The sequence below is a fragment of the Bombyx mori genome, chromosome 23 (genome assembly GCF_030269925.1).
Source record: "Bombyx mori chromosome 23, ASM3026992v2".
Classification (NCBI taxonomy): domain Eukaryota; kingdom Metazoa; phylum Arthropoda; class Insecta; order Lepidoptera; family Bombycidae; genus Bombyx; species Bombyx mori.
This window is the reverse complement of record NC_085129.1, coordinates 6,721,250-6,727,945: the sequence shown is the minus strand read 5'-3', so window position 1 is coordinate 6,727,945 and position 6,696 is coordinate 6,721,250. Positions and strand designations below refer to the sequence as shown.

At 38.3% G+C, this 6,696-nt stretch overlaps 1 long non-coding RNA gene across 1 annotated transcript; it reads left to right on the top strand.

Annotated features, from left to right (window-relative positions):
- Window positions 1–993: 993 nt before the first annotated feature.
- On the top strand, window positions 994–2,844 carry LOC134201170 (uncharacterized). Its single transcript, XR_009976378.1, has 2 exons — window positions 994–1,050; window positions 2,069–2,844. It is a non-coding gene; the product is annotated as an uncharacterized LOC134201170 (long non-coding RNA).
- The last annotated feature ends 3,852 nt before the right edge of the window (window positions 2,845–6,696 follow it).

The following is a 6,696-nucleotide window of genomic DNA, read 5'->3' as shown; positions in this document are numbered from 1 at the left end:
ATTGAAAAGGCCCAGTATTGTTGTTTTTTAAGATTTCATTTTTGTTTAATTCATTCAACAAAGTGTTTATAGCTGATATTGAATTAATATGATTTGGTTACATACAAAAAATAATAAAATAAAATTATTGATTCTTATACCTAAATGCCTTTTGAGAATTATATTTAAATTTACAATACGATACTTATATTCCATTGTATAGGTTTTTAAAATTCTTAGTGTCAATGTGCGTAGGGCTACAATAAAACCAAACAAATCTGAAATTCCCGCTTACGTTAGCCATAAACGTAAGGTTAACACGGCAGTAAATCTACTTGATTTGTTATTGAAACCCTAAAGGACAGCAACGAGCCACACATAAATACGAGCTGGCAAGAAAATTGCTTCTAAGTTACCGAGAATCAATTTTTGTTATTAGCATTCTATTCAATGTATTGATGACTTATTTTTAACATTCGTCGAAAATTTTTGGCTCTCAGTGAATAATAAAATTGTATACATGCATGATACGTTAGAGGAGTGATTCTCCGAACCCTAAATTTTCGATGTCTTGAGGTTTATTTTTGTAAATAACTGACAAATCAGTCTGCAATTAATGTATGTTTTAAAATACCTCAGACTATTGCCTATCTTGCACAAGTTAATTTTTTTTAATAATACATATTTATTTAAATATTTAAAAAAAATATTTAAAATTATTTCTTCTGACTAATATGGTGTGTCCGTAACCCAGTTTCTTGAACATTAGTAACAATAACATTATTTCTTATTCATAAATTGATGTGAATTATAATTATTACGAAAGAATATTAGTTGTTTCTTTACACAAAAAAAAATGGTACTAATATTTACGATTGTTTATTTATAAATAAAAAAATAATGAGTGTCCGGCACAAAAGTCTGATTCATATTCACGCGCTTCACTCGAACGTACCTAGCTAAATACGAAACATCAGGCGACCCCTCCCCGCGCTGGCGGTAGCCAGTGGCTCGGCTGACGTGGTCGCGACGTGACGTGTGGCTGGTTCATGTCGTCGCGTAGATATAAAGGTAAATATCTGATTCATATAGCCTTGGTACACCTGTGTTTCTGATTAGTAAGTTCGTTTTTATAATTAAGGTAAATGGTTTCCAAACTTGAATCTGCGGGAAATATAATGCCATTGGGGAACAGAAACCTACGTATAAATAACAATTAATTGCATACGTGTGATGATTTATCGATGTTAATGGGCAAAATTCTGATTGATGTCTGATTCATATGGTAAAAGTACCATATTAATCAGAATGTCACACATATTGTTAATGAAACGTTACATTGGCGGCACGTTACGCCTGTAACAAGTCTTTCCGTATGAACCTAATGTTATTGACATGTCTAAAAACAGTAGCTGTAAATTTCGCAGCAGTCCTAATAACGTCAAATATTGTGATAATTGATATTCAAGTGCCATATCATGCTGTGATTATTGACTAGATTTAGATGTTATGATGAGCATCGTGTGCATTTACTGTGATTTTAAGAAATAATTGACTGATTTTTTTAACTAGAATTTCATTTCTATCCCTAATTCTGATTCATATGGCCCCAAAAATTTTTTTGTTAATTATCTCGGAAACCATTTTATCAAAAAGTGTGCCTTTTTCAGACATTTTATCTTAGGTTATCTATCATCTTTCGTAAAAATATGTTTTATAAGCTTAAATAAATGTGAAAAAAATTTAGGCCATATGAATCAGACAAAGAACGCAATTTCGGAGAAACACTCAGAGGATCATGTACCTAACAGAAATTTTACAGACAATTCTGTCGGGCTATTTTGTAAAAATATTTGTATGCGAGTCTGAATTCCTACCTTTCTCTAGCTATGATTACCGCTTCCTTATACCTAGCCCGTAGTACTTATCAGCAGATCAATATAATGGTAACGTAGGTATGGTTGATGCTCATCACCTTATCGTGAAGATGTTAACGGTATGGCCCTCTTGCCTATTACTGCTCTTAGTGAAATATTTTGGTTTCTGATTAACAACGGCCAATGTAATTGAGTTGTGCTAATGTCCTAAGGTGAGCCGAGAGTCGGAGGAGGGCGTTCGTCCAGCTCCGGCCCCTGTGAGTGGTCACGGAGCAACCTGAGGAGGTCGAGGCTGCGCCGCACGCTACCGTTACTCTAGCACGCTGACATCAGGAAGATGGGACTATGCGTCGGCGGCTACGGCCCGCGATGTGGACCATGTAGTTGTTGGAGAGCAACCCGGTAGGCAGTGTATCGCGTTCCGACTTGTCAGGCTGACTCTGGCCGAGCGGAATATCCCGGAACACCAGTGGTATCGCCAGGGCGACCTGACGGGTCGCCGTACCGCGAAAACTAGCGTCGTTGGTCGTCGGCGATCGCCTCGACAACTCGTTGGACGGGCGTCCTCGGGGTGCGTCAAGTCCCACATATCCCGTATGCCCCCTAGGCGCGGATACCTCGTAGGAAGTTAAGAACCTGCCAGGAAAAAAGGAATTGTCCTTAGATATTTGGTGCCGATTACATTAAAGAGTCTATAGGTGTAACTATCCGCTATCCACTGCGTGGAGGACAGGAAGGAGTGAATGGAAGAAAATAGTCCTAACAAAAGTGCTCCGTAAAGGTCACGACCCTCAGCACTGAGGAATACGGCGCACGGAGGAGGAGGAGGTGTAACTACTTTACTACCTAAGTCGTAAGTAAGTTCGGCTTCACAGAATAAGACTCTTTTTTGTCAGATATCTATTGTTTGAGGTATTGTATAATTGTTTTGAGTATTATATGATAGAAAATAAAAGTCTGGAATTGAATTATATTGTAAAAATAAATACTTGACTTTAAGGTTGTTGTATCGTCTCACTAAAAAGTATGCTTTTTATCTTTGACAACAAAAAATCTCATTCATTACGTTATAAAACGAATATTAATTAGATTAATAACCGATTGCTAATACGTTTAGTGGATTGATGTAACCTGAACATAAAGGAAGTAGTAAGTTTCGTTTGATCTTACAACTACCTTGGTGCATGGGAACAAGATTGTAGCGGTTTTGTACACTATGTTTCCTTGGCAATTCATGATGCCAAATTAGGTCTTCATAAATTTATGTTTGATGTATTTGGCATTGCCTAACGCTAAACCATTAGTGGAACAGTTTTAAATTTGAAGCTTAGCTAATTGTTAACATTAGAGTCTTAAAGAAATACAAGGGTTTCCCTCAGCCGCTAAGTGATAGTCGTTTCTTTTCATCAAGAACCGTTGTCTATTTGATTAGGAGCTAGCCCGATCACCGTCGTCTCAGTTCAGAATAATTTATTACGGCTGCTATTCATTCTTCGAATTTAAAATTCGTAGAAAGATTGGAAATTTTGAATGACCTTTTGAACGTTTCACAATATCAAGAAGGTCTCCATTATATTCAATGTCTTCCAGCTATCATACGTCTATTAGAACCTCTATGGTAATGAAATATAAATATCAAATCGCATAATAAAGTATACGGAAACGTTTGTTCGCGTCGTCAGCCATCGAACAATATTGACGATCATGTTAAAATTTTATTATCCTATTTAAAGATTTTATTGATCACTTAGTTTTTTCTTCGAAGGTGGGCTTTGACATATGAATAGGGATGTCATGTTTGACCCTGTGAATATGCAATAAAATATATAGATGTTTATTTAATTTCAAGAAAAAAGTTAATGTTTTTCACATATTTAGCACTGTAAGCAGAGGAACATACGACTTACCTTATAGTAAGTAGTTATGGATATTTACATTGCCATAGACACATTGAAACTGCTCCCTCTTGTTGGGGACTTTTCTCAGACATCGTTTGAAGAAGAACATCTCACTGCGCTTGGAAAGATTATTAGAGGGCAGTTCTTATTAAAACGGGATGGGACATGGCAGAAAATACTCTAAGAAACGCACCAAGCATGAGTGCGGTGGTTCCAGATCGAATGGATTAATTCTGCTTCTGGTAAAGAGGACCTGAAGCGATCAACTCAAATAATGTCTGAGAGCATTCCCAATGGAACATGCGGCACAAAATATAGCGACAACGCTCCGGAGTTCCAAAAAATCCAAAAGCCTACCTGGTGAAGCGGTTACTGGAGTCCATATCCACCACCTCATAATGGAAACGCTATTACCCCTCTTGAGAGATCGAAGTCTGAGTTGTGTTGTCAAAACTGTAATGCATTTAGGTTTAAAGTGCGGGAAAGCTGATATACGGGTGGCCCATAAGTCCTTTGATATGAAAAAAATTTTATTAAAATAAAACTAATTACATTATGAATTAAATTTTTATTTACATAAAAAGCTTAAAAAACGGGAATTATTTTTTGAAAATAACATCTCCTAAATGTAATCCGTTGCGATCACGGCACTCTTGCAAACGACGTCTAAAATTGTCGATGACTGCGCGGCACGTCACTGCTGAAATGCTTGTCATTTCTCTGCGGATGTTTTCTTTTAGGGCCTCAATTGACCGCGGGTTTGTGTCGTATACTTTAGCCTTAAGGTAGCCCCACAAAAAAAATCCATCGGGGTCAGATCTGGACTACGTGGAGGCCAGGAAATGTCTCCTCTCTTAGAGATAACTTTGCCAGGAAAAAGTTGACGGATAACGGGCATAGCAGTGTTAGAGGTGTGAGAAGTGGCCCCATCCTGTTGAAACCACGTCCTGGCATTAAAGCCTGAAAAGTTTTGCAATTCTGGTATGAAAAACTCTTCGATCATAGCCACATATCGCTCCGACGTAACAGTAACTGCGCGCCCTCTGCCATCCTCAAAGAAGTAAGGCCCTAGGATACCATGGGCTGAAATAGCGGCCCAAACAGTCACTTTCGGACTATGTAAGGGCTTCTGATGCTTAAGTTTTGGATTGATGGGGCTCCAATAGCGGCAATTTTGTTTAGTAACATGCCCGTTAAGATGGAAATGAGCCTCGTCAGAGAACATTATGTTATTGAAGGAAGTAAACCGATTCAACATTTCATTCGCATAATTTTGTCTTTGAATACCGTCAGTTTCCTTTAATTCTTGAACCAACTGAATTTTGTAAGGGTGCATATGTAAATCTTTCTTCAAAATCCGTTGTAACGATGTCCTGGATACGTTTAATACTCTGGCGCGCTTACGAGTTGACTGTGTCGGATTTTCGCGAATAGACTGTGTCACTGTGTCTATGTTTTGTTCCGTACGTGACGTCCTTGGGCGACCCAACCGCGGTTTATCTAACGTCGAACCGGTCTCCTCGAACTTAGCAACCCAGTTCTTAATCGTTTGAAGAGTTGGAGTGTCGTCAAAGTTGTGTAAACCTTTGTGTTCTCGAAATTTACGCCGCGCAACGGTTGCCGAATTGTCGTTTTTATAAAACTCGCGCACACAAAACGCACGGTCCGCTCCGGTAAAACGCTCCATCGCGACTAAATTCCCAGAAACCGAAGTTACTCCCCCGCTTCCCCTGCACCGCTCACGCGCGCCCTGTTCGTTTTATTCAAATTTTACTTTTCAAAGGACTTATGGGCCACCCTGTACTTGCGTTTCGGTTCGAAGGGTGGGGTAGCCGTTGTAACTATACTGAGACCTTAGAACTTATATCTCGAGGTAGGTGGCGCATTTACGTTGTAGATGTCTATGGGTTCCAGTAACCACTTAAAATCAGGTGGGCTGTGAGCTCGTCCATCCATCTAAGCAATAAAAAATAAATAAATAAAATCTATGCAATTGAGACTGAGAACTCATGTCTCAAGGTGGGTAAAATTCTTCAGAGCATCAGATGCTTATAACATGAATACTCTTGAACCTTAAAATTAAGAGACTCGAATACACAGCTTTCAAACCAAAGGGGATTCGTTTGGCTTGTGGTCCGTCGTTATTATGTGAAAAACTATAGGTAAGCAACAGGTCATGTGCCTGTTCAGAGTTTTTTAATCGTGATATATGAATTTATAATCGGTTGACCAACTTTTGACAATCTATTTACAAAGTTAATGGCATCGGCGAGAGTTGCATCTACGTAAGATGTCGAGTTTGCCGTCGTACCTAAGCTAAATGCAGATAATAAAAATATTTTTTTCTTTAAGCCCAAATCATTTTAATATTGCATCCATGGCCATACGATTTGTTGCGTGTAGAAGCTGTACCGACTAAAAGACACAGAATTTAAAGGGGCAATTAATCAAGTACTTTACTGTACGAGTGTCAACTTGATTTCGAGTTGTTCCGTGAAGTCGTGACGAAATTCTGCTTATGTGATGTTACTGTTTTATTTATTCTTTACTTCGGCGGAAAATACGTGGTTTGAGGGAAAACCATATTATTCACTTAAAAACGTAGTGTTTTGAGTTAGAAACACTGCAAAGCCATTAGAGATAATCCCAAAAATCCAACGACAGTCTTCCTATACAAAATTATTTCAAATAATCCACTCAAATAACTTTTCCGTGCGGAAAATCCCTTTTGCAACATGCATCGGCCACATCAAAGGATTCGACACATCACAGCGCATCACAGCTGACACATCGACACTGGCCGTTATTTCGACAAAATTAACTTACACAGTGTTGCTATAGTCAGTCGATTCACTTTTCAAAATATTAATAATTTGATTAATACGTGGGAAAATGCGAGATAGCTTGTGAGGATGCTTTTAAAAAATAATCTTCGTTTGTTT